This window comes from Miscanthus floridulus, chromosome 7, assembly GCF_019320115.1.
Source record: "Miscanthus floridulus cultivar M001 chromosome 7, ASM1932011v1, whole genome shotgun sequence".
NCBI lineage: Eukaryota > Viridiplantae > Streptophyta > Magnoliopsida > Poales > Poaceae > Miscanthus > Miscanthus floridulus.
The window spans coordinates 57758657-57777521 of NC_089586.1; the positions used below are offsets into that span (position 1 = coordinate 57758657).

Here is an 18865-nt window from a genome sequence, read left to right on the forward strand (position 1 = left end):
GAAACGGTGGATGGGATAAGCGCAGAAAACAAAATCACAGCAATGGTCGATTGAACTACGACCACGAACACAATCCTAAACACAACAAGACTCGACCACGGACACAAACTCACAACACACAATCTGAATGAAATTACAAAGGCATAAAGGGCGAGTAGGACAAGCGGAAATTGAAATATTTTTGGGCTTTTTGTGGACTCTAGGTAATGAACAAATGAATCTAAGGCAAACGAGTTATACCTCGCGGTAAACCTGAAATATCTGATACCAATTGATGAGTACAGGCCCGATCTTCCGAGAGGTAGCCGGTAAGTTCGATTTGTGGAGATCTCGATGTTGGCGATCCGGCTTCAAATCAGACACGATTCGAACCCTGCAAACCGTTACACCACTGCTCCGTTGGTTATCAACCAAGCACAACTTGATTGACCTCGCCAAGAAGGCTTTTCCTACAAGCAAATCGAAGAGCACAAGCAAGAAGGTAAAACACGCAATCTGAATTACAAATATGAATGACGCGGATATCAATAGAGGATTCAAGAACTCGGTTCCAAAGGACTAATCGACACAGTGGAGGAGATCAAGAACGGGGGCCCTTGATCACTGTAAAAGGATTTGTCACCACAGTTACAATGAACGATTCAGTTTCTCGATGGAAAACTAAACTCTAAACAAAACCCAATTGTGTAGCAGCGGCGGCGGCTGTGTTTATAGTCTAAGACTCGACCTAGGGTTGGGGACGGCCAGGGGTTGGGCGCCCACAACTTGGGCTTAAGGCCCGACATAATACATGGCCAAGTTGGCCCAAATAGGTGATGCAACACCTTGCTGTGGTCACACAGAATGATCCACGGACCTTCTGGAGCTAGGACCAGATCCAAAACGACGGCGTCGTCGTCCCCTTTCCAACGCATCCAAGAACGGCCCATTTCGATGTCGTATGAGGAAGTTATGACCGAAACAGTGACGACGTGTCTGCTGAATCCGAGGGCGACGTGGCAGCTGAGTTGGGAACGAATTGGAACTTGGGGAAGACCATGGCGCCGGTGTGTCCAGCGTGGCGATGTCCTCATCATAGGCTGAGTCGAGGGATCGTCCTAGAGCTGAGACAGGCCAAGCTCCTTGTGCCACTAGCCCACCTCATCGCCATCCTCATCCTGATCCTCGTCCTCATCCTCAAACGCAATGCCTATGGACCCTATAGGTGCTTGGCTAGATGAACCTAAGCCTCCTCTACCTGTGGAAGGAACATGCATGTCTTGCGTCGTGGCTGTCCTACAACCACAACGAGCAGCCACACCGCGTAGCCGACGTGACAGTCTCTGTTGTACAAAATAATGTTAACTGAAAGAATTTAACATATTAATAATATATTTCAAAGAATATTTTGAATCTTACGTCTAGGAAGCTACGCGTGTCGTCGTCCCTGACTCTCGGACGAAAGTGCTCAATGTCTTCAACCAAGCATTTGAGGGTATTGCCCTGCAACAAAGTTCACAGTAAGATTGTGGCGGACATTGAAAAATGAGGACACAACTAATCTAGTATGGAGTACTAGTTAATTCCTGACCAGTTTCTCAACTCCATCTATTGTACTGAATTATAAGGATGCTACGACTTGAAGGTGCCACTAACTAAAATAGAGACCTCAAACACATAATGTATTGGTATGCAACTTAACATAGAAAAATAAGGCAATTGACTTACCACTCTGTCCAAGATTGGTCCTGCCTCCACCTGCCTTCCTACATGAGTAGTTTGGTCATATGCCGTGTCTTCATCGTCGGAGGACTCGATGTCGGCATAGTCATCTTCTGTCCATTGTAGCCTCAGCCTACAACGTGTCACACATTGGTACCAAGCTTGGTAGCGCCTGTACTCACGGTTCGTGTGAGGCTCGTTGTTCTCGTCCACATTGTCATGCAACAGCTCCCATTGTTCAATGTAGTACTAGTGGTGCTTCTCCCAATAAAAAATCTTCATGTTCTTCTGATGATCCAACCTGCACGTCACGTAAGATGTTAGTTTCTAGTAGGTATGAAAATGGTGCTGTAAAACGATGGCGCCTAAGCTATATGACGTGACTATTTGATGTAAGCTTCTTAAGAAAGGTACAGAGTGATTGAAGAAATCATATGTAACAGTATCATCATATGTAAGCTTCACTATGGAAAATGTTACCATGTGGGTTCCAAAGAAAGAAGAGAAAATAGATCATGACATGGGTTGAACCCATAGTCCTATGACTTGCCATATTGATGAGAACAAGAAATGCCCATACACGCACATTCATCTCAATCCATGTACATGTCACCATATTAAAAGTGCACATATGTCATCATTACTTCATCTTATATAGGAATTAATGGAAATGGACCATCACGAGACAATTGAAGTAGCAAAACACTTACTTGTGTAAGTCAACGCCAGTCAAGAATGGAGCCGTTGGCCAAAGTTGTCTCACTCTAAATTGGCGTGTAACTCTATCTGGCAGGTGGAACTCGACACATAGAAATAGATTAGAGGGCATCTCATCCTATAGAAGTTGTCGTCGCACCCACACATGTTGCTCAACTAAAAAGGAAGTGCCCCCTCTTCATCGTACGGCTCCCACGACACCTGCAACATGTCCAAAAAAAGATGTTAGATGCTATACTAAACCATTTCAAACCAGCATGGGAAATAAAATTTACTTACACTAAACGTCGTGAGCGTGTCTAGCTTGTTCGTGAATTCAATGTACGCCCGCTCTAACCTCGCATGCGGAACCCTAACCTGGTCCCAAAGGTATGCCCATGTTGGCTGCCAATGTGGAGGCTGACCTAGGAACCACTTATGACTAGCTAGAACCTCGGGACGACCAACTGGTAGATGAACCCACATCCACAACTAGAGCAGGTACACGCATCCAGTAAGTGACGATGAGGACGAAGTCCGACGACACGCCTTGCAAAGCTGCTGGTAAAGAAAACCCAACACTATAGAGCCCCAGCTGTACTGACCCACCTGGTTCCAATTAGTGAGGCAGTGGACCCACATCCATGATGCAGTGTCACCCATGGCATCAGGGAAGAGAACACAGGCAAATAGGTGTAGGATCCACGCCCTGTAGTAGTACCCAACGATCTCCTCATCTGCCCCCTCGAGGCACTGTGCGAACTCTTACCGGAGCCAAGAGATTAGAACTCTAGAACTATGAGACCCTTGCTCGCCATCCTCACACCCAAGGAAGGCCTCTACTCGTGCTCTCCAACCTTTTGACCTACACTGCCCAGTCACTACGTTGCCGTGAATCCTCAGACCTAGCATCTTCTGACAGTCCTAGAGCGTGACTGTCATCTCTCCAAAAGGCAAGTGAAAGCTGTGAGTCTCCGACCACCACCTACATTTTAGACAAAGTAAGATTACATGTCAAAAAGGCAAGTGCATGAACAAATGGCCATGAATGGAGGCAATGATTAAAGATAATACCTGTCAACCAACGCAGTTATGGCCACTGAGTTGAACTTAGGCAACCCACGACGAACTTGAAAAGAGATGACATCTAGGCCAGCTCTTTATCAGAAAGGAGTGTACCTATTGTCGTACTACATGTCCACGAACCCATTGTGGGTTCTAGGATGAAGGAGCGGAAGGTCCTACATGGAATAAAACATAGTCTCCCGTTACTTCACGAACACATGTACCCTCACAAAAATTTGAACAAGACGTATAGATTATTACCTGCCCCTCCGCTATGAGACGTCCTCGGTGGGTCTCCTCATACGCTAGGTTGAGCAGGTGGAATTATGCCATCCTACAAAAGAAGTCAATGAAATAGAAATTCAATATACAATGAAACATAAACTTAGAAATGTACAAGTAATTGACATAATTACAATCATAAATTGAGACATGCATAATTAATTGAATGAATACGACAAATATGAAATAATGAAAACAACAAATAGTCGCACCTCACTAATCTACCAATGGCAAGTGCGTGAATTGTGGCCCAGTCTATCGCACTTGCCGCACTCGTATTGCTCGGGGTCAATAAGAAATGGGGTTCCTCTCCCATGTCTCGTTCTTTCGGGTATCTGATCTATAACCATCCGGTGCCTTGTCCTCTTCCTTGATCCATGCTTGTTCCAATGATAAGCTAGATCCGCAATGTACTTTGGCCCATCATATGGAGGCCACTCTCTAGGGTCCTAGAAAGGCACGAAGTGGGGGCTCCGTGCACAAGCGCGTCGACACTGAACTCATGAGGTATCCTGCTCTCAATATTAAAGTTGCGATGCCTAGGTGCTGCCACCAAATGAGAACATAGAAAGTGGTACTGCCTTGGTTTACCATAAGTGCATGTGAAATCTTGGAGGATTACCACATGCATCCTCGACTCTTGGACCTCGCCATTGAACATTGTACCGCCCCTATGCTCAACCTAATAAGTCCTTGTGGCGTGGTCAAAACATGTAACCTCATGTGTGCTAGCCCTTTCATTTGCCTTCCATAGGTGTGCCTTTGGTTTCGGAGCCCATATCTCTTCATCACTCCGCAACTTCAATGCATGGGCATGTCTATCGTTGAACCAGGCAACAAGCTTGTAGAAGGTGAATTGAACGATTGCATTCATGGGCATACCACGTATCCGCAATAGCAACTTATTGAATGACTCCACCATGTTGCTGCACTGAAACTCATATCTCCATCCACCGCTGTCGTGAGCTCTTGTCTATTTCTCCAAATCCCTCATCAAACCTATAAGCCATTGTCTACCTTCTGCCTTTGATGTGGTTCTGACCTGCTCCAACTTTTTCTGAAAGTACTTGTGCTCAAGCTATCGAGCAGCCTCTTGGAATAGATCAAAGTTATCCTTCACACCATCCTTCCGGAGTAGATTCTTGGCAAGTTGTCGAGTACACCAACGATGGTGCAAAGGTGCATACCCCTCTATCTGCTCTCGCACATCATTAAGTATGCCTTGGTGTCTATCAGATATGACGCCAACCTCCCTGCCAGGCCCAACCGCATGTATCTAGACTAGCCTCAAGAACCATCCCCAACTATCATTATTCTCCTTCTCAACCAAAGCAAATGCCAAAGGAACCAACTTGTTGTTCGCGTCATAGGATATGGCTATAATAAGTGTGCCCTAGTATTTGCCAATCAAGAACATACCATCAATGGAGAAGACGGGACGACAGTGCCTAAAGGCCTCGACACACTGAGGGAAGCACCAGAAAGCACAGAAGAATACTTGCCTCCCATCCTTCCATGTATTTGGTTTTGGGATGTACTCATAATGCATGCCTAGATTCGCCACTTTGATTGCATTGAAAAGTACTAGCAGCTGCTCATACCCATCCTCCCAGTCCCTATATATCATCTTCCACGCTCGCTGCTTAGCCCTCCAAGATTGACCATAAGTTATCACATAACCTCCATACAACACCTCAATGGTCCTGATAATTGTCCTACCCTTCATATTGGGTTCTCCCTGCAATATTCCCATCAACCGCTTGACAATGAGGGTAGATGTCAACTGCCGATGCTTTAGTGTCAGCACACGGTCGGCATAATTGTGTGGCCCGACAACTTTTGTGATCTTCCACTTTTCGGTGACCTTTTGCTTCCTTGCACAAACCCTCCATGGACAGCATTCTTTGTCACACACAACTATGTAACGGTGCTCCACATATGAATGCAAGACCTTGTAAGGTCTCTTTTGTATCACTGCAAACTCCTACAACCACCTCTTCAATGCAGGGAGGTCCTTGAATACCCTACCCTTCTCAATTACCATGTTAGGGCCGGCCTTAGGAGCTTCTAGGAGCTCATCATCACGTCCTTCTACACACGCCTGATCGAAATGAGCAAGATCGCTGAACTCGTGAACTCTTGGATCACGGTGGCCAGGAAAGATACACCTCAGCATCTCAACATCACTCTCTGTTAGCTCTCCAACAGGACGATCATCATTAGAATCAAGATCCCTTGCCATCTCATATGGCTCTGAATCATTCATAATTTCAACACTATTGGAGCCACGGAATCCATCTCCATAGTGCACTTGCGCAGCAATAGTGGGCACATCCACATTGTCAGGAATATCTCCTGCAACAGAAGTAGAAAAATGAGGAAATAATGAAAAAATGGATGTAAGAAAGGGGGTAAGCTCCCAATAACCATGCAAATAAGACACTTACTTGGATGATTCTATGTCAAAGGGATCTCATGAGGAGGATCTACCACAACATCATGAGTCTGATAAGCATCTCCAACTAGCTCATTGGGGGTAGATTGAGCATCGGGAACTGTATGTGCAACCTCCACATCCATATCAGATTCTGGGATGGGAGGGTCGAAGTGTGCCTGCTGACCCATTGGTGGGGAAAACCCATGAGGGATGAGATCAACTAACACCCAACGCACAACCATGTCCAAACTTTAGAACTAGCACTTCATAGCCGATCTCACATAGTTCTCCCACTGGTCTGCACACCCAATTAGGATCATCTTCCTTAGGATGCTGGGAGGGGAACGTAGATGAAGTACACCCTCCATTGTGATGCCATCATCATCATCAGCTCCATGGCAATGTAGCTCCTCCCGAGCCCTTGCAACCAACTCACTAAATGAAGGCTTCTCATTAAATAACACAGGCATGCTTTGCATCTCAACAAACTCAACATATCCATAGCGATCTCTTTCCACAGTGCCTCCATGATATATGCTCACTAGGTTGTCCATCTAGTAGTTCAAACAAAAATTGAAATACAATTTGTTTAGTCCAAAGTAGCTGCTATATAGTACCTCTCTAATAGATACTAACCAACTACACCCTAAATAACTATGTCACTAGCTATCTAACTATATTTATCTCACTAACTAAATCAACTAGCTATCTAATAACTATATCTTTGTACCTATGTCACTAGCTATCTAACTATATTTATCTAACTATATCTATCTCACTAACTAAATCAACTACCTACATCATCAAATTTACTAGAAACTACCAAATAATCAAAGTAGAACTACACTTCAAGCTAACTAAGTACCTACATTGCATATTCAAAAATTTTACCTGTCCAAGTCAATGCAACGATGCGACGCGGACATGGATGCTGGGACCAGAGCAGGACGGGGACGCTGAGGACGAGATCGATGGCGAGGTCACGACACGCTGGGAGCAGGGGCCATGTCATGGCCGAGGCCGCTGGAGGGAGCGCCTATGCACGTGGCAGACGCGGCGAGCTAGGGCGGACAAGGCGGCGTGGGTCGAGAGGGGCGGTGTGTAGCCAGCACGGTGGGGGCCGATGTGGGCGTGGGCTAAGAGGGGCGACGCACGGTGGGCGAGGGATGGCCGACACAGCGGGGGCTAGTGTGGGCGTGGGCATGGGGGGCCAGCGTGGGCGTGGGCGCGGGCTAGGGCCTCAAACGGCCGAGGCTACGCGCGGCGACGGGCATAGCGGTGCGGTAGCGCTGGCAGCGCCCTTGCTCAGGAGCGGTAGAGAGAGAGGAATAGAGAAAGAAAGGGAGGGCCCATACGTAAGACAGGGCCTGGCGCCAATAACCATGGCGCCAAGCTTGGTGCCAAGATCTATGGTGCCAAGGTGCCTGCCAAGTCACCACCACGTCTGTGCCGAGCTAAAGACCTAGGTGCCAAAATCTATGGCACCGAGACGTGTAAGCTCGGTGCCACCAACAATGGTGCCGAGCTAAGGGTCCAGATTTTGAATGCATACCTCTAGGGGCATATTTGTGAATTTTTTTCAAAAAAGGGCTAAAAACAAAAAATTTGGGGCTCTCATATCGATGAACGGTTTGACTAGGTACCGGTGTAATGCCATCACATCTACACTGCGTCACCCTTCACACTGAATCTGCCCGATAAGCGAGTCACCACCAAGTACTTGGCTCACCACCCCATTTGTGATATGTGGTTTATACGGGTGGTTACTCAGACTCGCTATCTCATGAATGGTCCTTAGCTACTCCACGAGCTACATCATTTGAGATCTAACACTCACAGTGACCTTACTCCTCGCTCCAGTAGAGAGTGCGATCATTACTTTATTAACTCAAATTGAGGTGGTCCTTAGTCATATTGAGAAAATTGAGTCAAGTTGACACCCTTGCAGGGTTTTTATTAGTTGGTTATCCTGGTGTAGCTCCTACACTCGTGAGAGTGGGTTCCATTCTCACACTCTGCTTTTAATGAAACTAGCCAAATAAGCAATTAAGCGGTCCCAGTCTGTTGTTTAGGTAAGGGATATGGTTATATTAATTAGATGAGTTGGTCTATCTTAGTGAGACATGGTTATGTAGTTCATCATTTTATATGAAATGCAAACTCGTCATGCAATAGTACGTAAGTATCCAAAATAGGGTAATAAGTCCCGATGACTGAGAATGATCATGACTACTCTTACGTGTTCCTCACATCCTAGAATAACCTATGAGAGAACATCACAAGGATCGGAGGCGAGCTTACTTGATGAATGTGAGGGATAAAGGGCATATGAGAGTGATTTTGTTATAAGGATCTTGGGAAGAGATATCTAAAGGTGGATTAGTGTTGTACTAATTTACATCTAAACATGTGATAGGGTGGTTAGGTCATAAGGTTAAGGGTTAAATATTTTAACATTATAAAATATTCGACGGACACTCCGTTAGCAAGGATGGACACTCCGTGGAGTTATTTCCTGAAGCTAACAAGTTTGGGTTAGGCTCTGAGTGAACTAACGTAAGGTTCTGCAGACATTGATGAACGCTCCATGGTTTGATGAAATGTTCCATAGAACGATCCGTGGTGTTAGGACTTAGTCATTTTGGGTGATTTGTGTCTCATGGACGCTCCATGCAATCGAACAGACGCTCCATGCAAGAACTAGGTGCTCTCGGGTTCTCTACAAATTAATTTTAAAACTTGATAGACGATCTATGGATCCTCACGGACGATACGTGGAATTATTAATAGTGTGGATAAAGTGTGTGGATGCGAGTTTTGGCTAAGTACTGATGTCGATGGACACTCCATCATGTGTTGATAGAACCTATTTCTTCATTGTTCATATTGCTCAAGTTTGATTGAAACCTAGATTGGGGGTGAAGTTGACCATGCATGTGTAAGGGGTTTCTTTGGGTTGTTTAGGTGACATGTTGGGCTAGTGATAGCTAGGTTTTGAGCTCTAGTTATCAAGTGCAACCAGTGATTTTAGGATTGATCAAATCATGGGAAATTGAGAGATAAATCATGAGATTGGGCATGATAACTTATCTTTGAGATTTGAGGATTCCTGAGCCATAGAGATTGGAGATGGAGTCTTGAGCAACCTTGACTCCAAGCTAGAGAGATGGATTTGGCCATTCATGAGATTTTCTTGCAAAAATCCACAAAATGCATTAGAGAGATGCATGAAAGGATTGAGCTAGAGATGATCTTGAACTTACTCTTGGGACATTGGAGCAACTTCCAAACTTCTTGGTTCATCCATGCATAGAGAGAATCATAAGTTAGGGTTTGAGGATTGATCTCAAGGAAATGAGAAGAGAGAGTGTTCTTGAGCTAACCATGGATTTGAGAGAGATGGTGATGCTCATAAGCTTGGCATGGTGCTGATCCTTCCTTTTCTTTCTTGTTTTCTAATCTTTCCTTCTCTTCTTTTCCTTCATCTTCTCTCTCTAGTTCATCCTTATTGTTGCTTTCTAGAGAGAGGGAGAGTGGGAAATGGGAGGATGGTTGAGAGAGGTGTAGAGCTGAGCTGAGTTTGTTGCCTTTACACTCTTAGTCGTGCTGACTTTGTGGGGCCACATGGAGATAGTTGAGGGTAGCTCACTCTCCACATGTTCTGCTGAGCTGATGAACTGAGAGATGGTCCGTCGATAGTGTTGGACGCCTCTGATTTTGATCAAATGATTTATTGAAAGGGATTTTTGCATTGGGGCCTATCTTCATGTCTAAGAGGTTGATAAGTACTCATAAGTGGATGGCAAAGGTTGATTAATATTGATGGTAGTTATCAACCATTATAAACCATCAATAAAACCTATAGAAATGCATAAAAATGATCACCAACATAGGTTTAGGGGTTTTAACTGACAATTTTCACGAGTTTTGGTGAATCTGTGTTTTCAGCAAGGTTTATTAAGAAATCCATCAAGGTGGACCCAACCGTCAGAATTAAACGCAATTATCCACGACAAAAATATCTCTAGAAGGTTCTAGAGGACACTAGAAGGTACTTCACCGAAGAAGACCATGAGAGGGTGATAGGTGGGGTCAGCCAGCCCCACCTGTAGGCCAACTGCCCTAGGGGGCCCATAGGGCCGCTCCTCCTTGCTACATCAGTTCTCCACCGCCTTAGGGTTTGCATCTCTGTCATTCTTTCAAGTTGGTTTGATCCGAAGGACTAGAATTGGCGCTACCCCCTATATATTAGCCCTTGCCAACTCCCTAGGCATAACCCTGATCATTAAGTCAAGAAGGATCAGAAATTAGGGTTTCTAGAGAATTGAATAGATCTCCAATTCTTCAAGTTCTAGTATAGCCTAGCTAGCAAGATTCAAGTAGAGTTGGGCTATTGCTCAGGATTACGGATTAGCCGTCTACAGACTGGTAAAACCATTATATCTCTCTATTATTCATGACTTTATGCTATTTCAATACTATGTTTCTATTTATTATGTTCCTAGTTTGCTCTAGTAGTATACTTGATATAGTCATGATTGATAATGAATTTATGCATAAGATCGCAAAAAATCATAGTTCAGTACTCGAGTGAGCTAAGTGGTCAACATTATGTAAGCGCAGTGCTTAAATATTTTTTACCTGTGGATGCACTCTACATTCCGGGCCATGTGGTAGATCACGAGTGTGACACTCTCGTTGAGTTCTTTGTAGTCCACTCCCTGTTTGTAGAACAAGTAGAACCCGGTTGCGAAGGGAATCAAGCTCTGTTCTTGATCTTTCTTAGTAATGTTTCTTATGCGTAGATACAGAGTTGGTTATGCTATAGATGAAAGTATATATACTAGAGTGTACAAAAGGCTTAGTAAATAAGAAATGACTTAGGAATCTTTTCTCTTAATTAATCTCATGCGTAGCCATACTACATTTATGAGTATCTATTTCTATCTCTGGATTTTATCATTATCAATGCTTTACACTTATCATTTATTTATCATTTGGCTTACCCCTGTTATAGCATGAGAGTTGAGTTAATGATCTTATCATAAGTATAAATATTTGTCAATATCTCTAGCCACCCAACCGCTCCTCCCTGCGGAAAAAATATAAATAACGATACCTGGTATACTCCTGGGTGAAATGCTACAATGTTATATTATCTGTGCACTTGCAGATACTTAATATATATAAATTTACAAGTGTTCTCAATAATCACCAACAACACATTTCTAGAATTCATTGCTAGGGATGACAACTTAGTAAAAGAGTGATGCTAAGAAATGCCAATAAGCATTTCTGGCACCGTTGCCGGGGAGGGGCATAAGGCTAAAAGAGAATTGATCAAATAAATACTTATTGATGAAATCATAACTATGTACCTCTGCTTTAGTAGGCTTATCCTTGTTTGTCTTTGTTAATATCTTATATAGGGTATTGCAGGATTGTTTTTTGATCCATCAATAAATTCTACCAATCACAATCAAACCAATCAAGAGGAAGCTCAATACCAGTTTCTGAAGCTATGGCTGAAAAGACTTTACGTGAATTCTCTACTCCAAGCACCGAGAACATTTGCACTAGACCAACACTCAAAACTAGCAATCTTTAGTTTGAGCTCAAACCAAGCCTCATCAACATGGTGCAAGCTACCCCATTCAGCTAAAAGGCACATGAAGATGCTAGTGCTCACCTTCAGAATTTTCTAGAGATTAGTAGCACAATAGTCATCAAGGACGCTGCTCAAGACATCATACTACTCCACTTATTTCCATTCTCGTTAGTGGGAAGGGCGAAGCAGTGGTTTTACACCAACAAAGATAACATCAACACGTGGGCAAGATAGTTCGAAGGCCTTTCTAGCAAAGTTTTTCCCTATAGGCAGGACTAATGCCTTAAGAGGAAAAATTTCCAACTTCCAACAACAGAAAGGAGAAACCATTCTAGAAGCATGGGAATGTTTTCAAGAATATATTTCAGATTGTCCTCATCATGGGATGGAAGATTGGTTGCTCATACAAGGCTTCTACCATGGATTAATTCAGAAAGCTCGTGAACAACTTGATGCAACTAATGGAGGAGCATTTATGTCACTCACCCTTGGAAAAGCTTGAAACTCTTATGGAAAAGATAGCCTCTAATCAAGGCTGGTCCCAAGGAAGTATTCAAACATGCAATAAGAGCGAAGAAGTATCAGAAGAGGTGTGTGCACTTTCAACCAAGATGGACATACTATTGAATTGGCTCGAACATCGAGCTAGTTACAAGAAAGATCATCAAGCCATTCAAGATGCTTATAATGCCCAAAACATATGTGGAGAATAATTGGGGGTTGATTTCCCTGAGTATCAAGAGGATGCGAACATCATCATCAACAACTCCGGTTCACAACAACGAAGACAAGGATGGGGGCAACAACAACGGATAAATTATCAAGGTAAGTATATCTAGGTAATTACTACAATTCTTCTAGTCCTAAACAACCATCCTTGAGAGATTTGATCTTAGAACAAGCTAAGATTAATGAGAATATTTCTAAAAACCTTGTTTCTAATGATAAGGTACTAGAAAACATAAATACTGAAATGGATAATTTTCTTTTGCCATAAAAGACCAACTTAGCTATAATAAAAAGATAGAATCATAATTACCTCAGTTAGCCGTTGCTCTGCCTTTTGCCACTAACTTTGAAAAGGTCAATGCCATAAGCACAAGAGGTGGCAAGTCTACTTGTGCATCCAACAAGGACAGGTAAGACACCGGCAACAGTACAAGAAGAGAAGAAGAATGATAAAGTTGAAGAAGTTGACCCACCAGCATAGGAAATGCAACAAGATTTTCATGACACCAACCTCCTACTGTTTCCACGCAGAAATCAAAAAGCCAAAGTGGATGAGCAATTTGTAAGTTTGTAGTGGCAATTCAAAAGTTATATATCAATATTCCTCTGCTAGATGCCATACAGGTACCTACCTCTGTGAAGTATCTCAAAGACATTCTAAACAACAAGAGACCACTGCCCACCACTGAGGTAATCAAGTTAACGGAGGAGTGTAGTGCGGCCATCCTGAACACATCGCCTGTGAAGAAGAAGGATCTAGGATGCCCCACTATCGACTGTTTGGTCAAAAACTAGAATTTTGAGCATGCACTATGCGACCTTGGCGCCAGTGTTAGTGTCATGCCAAGACAGTCTTCGACAAACTCAACTATTCAACACTCACGCCAACATCAATGTGCCTGCAACTAGCTGACTAATCGGTTCACTATCCTACAGGAACCACCGAGAATATTCGGATAAAAATAAGAAACTTCTTTGTGCCAGTCAATTTTGTAGTACTTGATATGTAGGAAGACATAAAGACACCCCTCATACTTGGGAGACCCTTCCTGAGCACTACAAATACACACATTGATGTCAGAGCTGGAGAAATCTGATTCCATATCAATGGGAAGAAAGAACGATTCGCCTTCAAACCAAGACCGAAACAATGCTCTAAATTGGAATGGTGCGAGAAGCAAGAACAACCGTCAAGGTCTCTATCTCTAGGACCGATTGATGCACCCGAGAATTAAACAAAACTAGAGAACTCAGGTTCGGTGGACTTAAAATTCTGAACCCTCGCAAGGAGGTAAAATCGGTAGTTATTCATATTTACTTTTTACATTGCATTTTGGCATATTTGCTTTTCAATAATTGCATTAGAAAATAAAAATAAAAAATTTCATCATTGCATCATAAAATTTTTTCAAGCCCCACATAAATATTTTTATAGTGTGTAAAAACCCATAAGAAAGATTTATCAAGGAGGCATAAAAATTTAAAAATACCATCCATTCATCTTCTTATATTTCATAGTATCATAAAATAATTTTTGCATTGCATATATATACATGTGTATATGGTAGAAACATAGGAAACCAGGACCCATAGGAGATACCTAGGACCCACTCAACCACCACCAAGCACCATGCACTATTCAGGTCGTATCTCCACCAAAGGAGCACTGATGGCCATCGAATTTTGCTTAAGCACGAAGCAAAGGAGCATCTGGTGGATGATGAGACCAAGTGGGGCCCATGTGGGGCTGGCTGGCCTACTACTGTGCCTCCTATAAATGGCTACCCTTCTTGGCTGCTCTCGGCCTCAACCATAGCTGCAAACAAGCCTCTGAGTTCAAAAATTCAAATTCCAAGTTCGTAGTTTGGAAATCCACTTAGTAGAAGTGCTTCTGAAATTTGAAAGAGTGAGAAGGATTAAGAATAGGAGTGTTGCCAAAATTAGGAAGAAAAACCAAAAAGATTGTGGGTAGAAGTTCTGTTAAAATCTTGACTAGAAAAACTCATTAGGCAATCAGAACGACTAACCCTCGGACGACTGACTTTTGGACGGCTAACCACTGACATTTTATTTCCTAATCCATTCCACGAGTTTTGTTGTTTGTTAACTTTTGTGTAGGATGTTGAACAAGTTCAACGACAAGCTCATGCGCTCGGGATCAAGCCATTCTACAAGAAGCTCTTCTTCTAGGGCGAGTGCCGACATGCAAATCAATGTACCACCCCATGCAGTCAGAGCGTCGCCTCAGTCATCAATAGCTGAAAGGAACATCTTGTTGGAGGAGAAGCACCTCAAGTTGCGGAACAACCGAGAGAAGGATGCCTTGAAGGAGTTGAAGACCAGAAGGTTCATACACACGTCTGCATATGATCCCGCCCTTCTCTAAGTAACAGGTATGGACGTTGAATTTGATTTCATTTTTAGAACTATTGGTAGGGAAAACGTTTGGAATATTAATGAGCAAGGGTCTAAACTCTTAACACTGGAATTTCTATGCACTCTACAACTCACTGACACTGAAGTTAAATTTAGACTCTTTGGGAAGGAATTTTCTATTTCCTGGAAGGTGTTTAGTTTGCTTCTAGGATTTAATTCACAATGCATAGTTGATGTAGACTCTGCTTTGCAAGATTTTGATAAGATGAAATTCTAGAGAGAAATTTCTAAAAAACCTCAGATGTACCGTCCTCGTATTAATGATATCCTTCACCCTACACTGTGGTTTATGCATAAGTGGATATGATTTTCTTTGTTTCCTAGACCTGACTTTCGCACCATGAGGGTTGATGATCTTAAGTTACTTTATGCTATGGTGAAGAGAAGGAAAGTCTCACGCGTTAAATTCATGATGAACCAATGGAATGACGTTTTTGATCTCACAGGTGATGTTGAGTGTACCTCTTTGGTCACTCGCACTGCCTGAAATTTGGGTTTGTTGAGTAATGCTTCAATTTCTTACATTGATACGGACCGCTGTTACCTTGATTATGATTACTTTTACCATGCCCATATGCTGAAAAAGAGAAAAAATGGATAGCTCGTCATGATGTATCTTGGGTACACAAACAAGATTCTGTTACCTAACCGGGATCTCATTTTGTATGCTATGAATTCTTTTACTTTTGACCTGCAGGTTAAGGAGGCAGCACCTTGCAAAAGTGCTTCTGCAAGGTTGACTCATAATCCATAGCCTCGATATCATGGCGATGACCCTATTCCAGAAGGACCGACGTATACCGGCTATACGGGCTAGGATCAACCAGGATCTTCCCACATGTACCAGACTGAGCAAGCTGGTTGGCAGCAACCGTCTCCTTATCATTCCAAAGGATCTTAGCAATAGGGTTCAAGCGAGCAATGGAACCATGGAAACTTCAACAACTTCTAGCAACAACACTATGAAGAAATTTCAAGTGGCCACCAGGTATGACGTATGTCTTTCTCTGCCCGTGGCTACCATGATCAGCAGATGGATCGTTCCCTTCTCGACACTAGGCTGACCACCATTGAAGAAACGCAACAAGACATACGCAACACCTTGCATCAGCATTCTCAATGGTAGGCAGAAATGGGAGGCGCCATCGCCAACATCCAGCAAAACCAGCAGCAATAGAATGAGAACTGAAACTACTTGTTCCAAAATCTCAACTCGACCTGTCGTACTGAATGACTGTAGCAACATCTAGCTCGGGGGAAAGGGATCCCCCATTTATCTAAGGTAAGTTTTTCTTTTTCTAGTACTTTATTTCTTTTTCTTTTATTTATTTTCGAGTCTGTCTTCTATTAAAAAAAGTGAGAATAAAATAAAAAGAGTGTGTATAAAGTTTGCTTTGAATTATATTTTTAAGAGCTAAATAAATAAAAAGAACTTTGAAAATGATCTCTCATAATGGAAATGATGAATAGTTGCTCTGTTGTAATTCCTTTTTAGTACCTAGTTTTCAACCATGAATTATCCTGAGTTTTGGATAAAATTAATTTAATTAGAGAATTTGCTCTGAACTTGAAACTCGTGGGTAGCATACGTTTGATCTAAGTCTAGGTAATTGACAGATATGTTATGAGAAGGTATGACTTACTATTTATCTTGTTCCAAGTGATACAAAAATTGTGAAGATTTCTTTTGAAAAATATAAAAATGCTACATGATGAGTTCTTGTATGACAAAGCTTGAATTCCTACTAGAACCAAACATGATATTTAGGCTAGGAAAACTTCCCCTCATATATGCTGCTTGTTTTGCATTGAGTTTAGTCAAGCTTTGTTGACCCTTATGAGAGGTTTGTCATGCCATTAAAATCGAGATCACGTACACACCACCCACATATGCACTACTCCTACACTAGGGGTAGGCGCAAAAACATGCTTTCCATCTAAATCCACCCAAAATGTTCTACTCCTACACTAGGAGTAGACATAAAAATATGTTTGATAGGTTTTTTATTCACCAAATAAATGCTCCAAGTTCTTGTTGCTATCTCTCAAAAGTTTTGTTGCAAAAAAGAAGCATGGACTATGCAAAAGTTATTCATAAAAAAAGAAAGAAGAGAAGAAAGTATTGAAAAAATGGACAAATGTCCGAGATATCTAAAACAATGGGTACTTAGATGCCCACCTATAAAAAAAGAGAAAGTTGAATAAGATGGCCCATGTTTTCTTGCAAATGTTTTCAAGTTTCAAAAGAGAGATATGTTTTCAAGGAGCATAGTAGAATTAGGCTAGCCACCAAAGAAATATCCACCATATTCCATACACATGCACATCTTGATTTGATTGTATGACTTAACTCTCTTTAGATCCGAGGTTTGACTTTACAATATATGCATTGCAAGTATGCACTTTCATGCTTTCTTCACTCCTATAAGCTCCACATAAGCCTTAGTTGTAGGAAGAGAGGCATAACATCATTATTGCCTTGGTAAGGATCCACAAATACCACATATATTGAGAGACTTGAGAGTGTCATATAATGAAAACCCTGAGTTTTATTTTGAAAACTTACAAAAAAACTCTGGAATAATGGTTGAACAAAGAACTTGAGACATAGTACTTGACTGGATCGTTCCGTCTTTCAACTGCTCAAGGCCCAATTGAAGGCGAAAAGCCCCATGGTTGATGGTAATATGGGTAAGTTTGAAAGTCGGATCCATTTGTTCTAATCTAGAGGAGAATTCTTGTTTGAACGCATATGTACTTTTAAGGAGTGACAACATTAATGCAACTCTGGATCCATTGCTAAGTTTGGCATTGCTTAGGGATGAGCAAAGGGTAAACTTGAGGGAGTTTGTTGAGGGTAGTTATCAACCATCATAAACCATCAATAAAACCTATAGAAATGCATAAAAATGATCACCAACATAGGTTTAGGGGTTTTAACTGATAATTTCTACGAGTTTTGGTGAATCTGTGTTTTCAGCAGGGTTTATTCCGAAATCCATCAAGGTGGACCCAATCATCAGAATTAAACGCAATTATCCGCGACAAAAATATCTATAGAAGGTTCTAGAGGATACCAGAAGGTACTCCACCAAAGAAGACCCTGTGAGGGTGATAGGTGGGGCCGGCAGGCCTAGGGGGCCCACAGAGCAGCCCCTCCTCGCTACGTTGGTTTTTCACCGCCTTAGGGTTTGCATCTCCGTCGTTCTTTCAATTTGGTTTGATCTGAAGGTCCAGAATTGGTGGTACCCCCTATATATATCAACCCCTGCCACCCCAGGCATAATCCTGATCATTAAGTCAAGAAGGATCATAAATTAGGGTTTCCAGAGAATAGAATAGATCTCTAATTCTTCAAGTTCTAGTATAGGCTAGCAAGATTCAAGTAGAGTTGGGCTATTGCTTAGGATTCTAGATTCAACGTCTGCAGGCTGGTAAAGCCATTGTATCTCTCTATTATTTATGACTTTGTGCTATTTGAATACTATGTTTCTATTTATTATGTTTCTAGTTTGCTCTAGTAGTATATTTGATATACTCATGATTGACAATGAATTTATGCATAAGAACGCAAAGCGCTTAGTTCAGTACTTCGAGTGAGCTAAGTGGTCGATATTATGTAAGCGTGGTGCTTAAATATTGTTTACCTACGGATGCACTCTACATTCCAGGCCATGTGGTAGATCGCGAGTGTGACACTCTCGTTGAGTCCTTTGTAGTCCACTCCCCGTTTGTAGAACAAATAGAACCCGGTTGCGAAGGGAATCAAGCTCTGTTCTTGATCTTCCTTAGTAATGTTCCTTATGCGTAGATACAGAGTTAGATATGCTATAAATGAAAGTATATATATTAGAGTGTACAAAAGACTTAGTAAATAAGAAATGACATAGAAATCATTTCTCTTAATTAAT

The 18865-nt window shown here is 42.2% G+C and overlaps 1 non-coding gene across 1 annotated transcript; it reads right to left on the reverse strand.

Annotated features, from left to right (window-relative positions):
• Nucleotides 1-12068: 12068 nt before the first annotated feature.
• Nucleotides 12069-12176, reverse strand: LOC136468356 (small nucleolar RNA R71). The gene has a single exon (XR_010761857.1). It is a non-coding gene; the product is annotated as a small nucleolar RNA R71 (small nucleolar RNA).
• Nucleotides 12177-18865: the final 6689 nt, after the last annotated feature.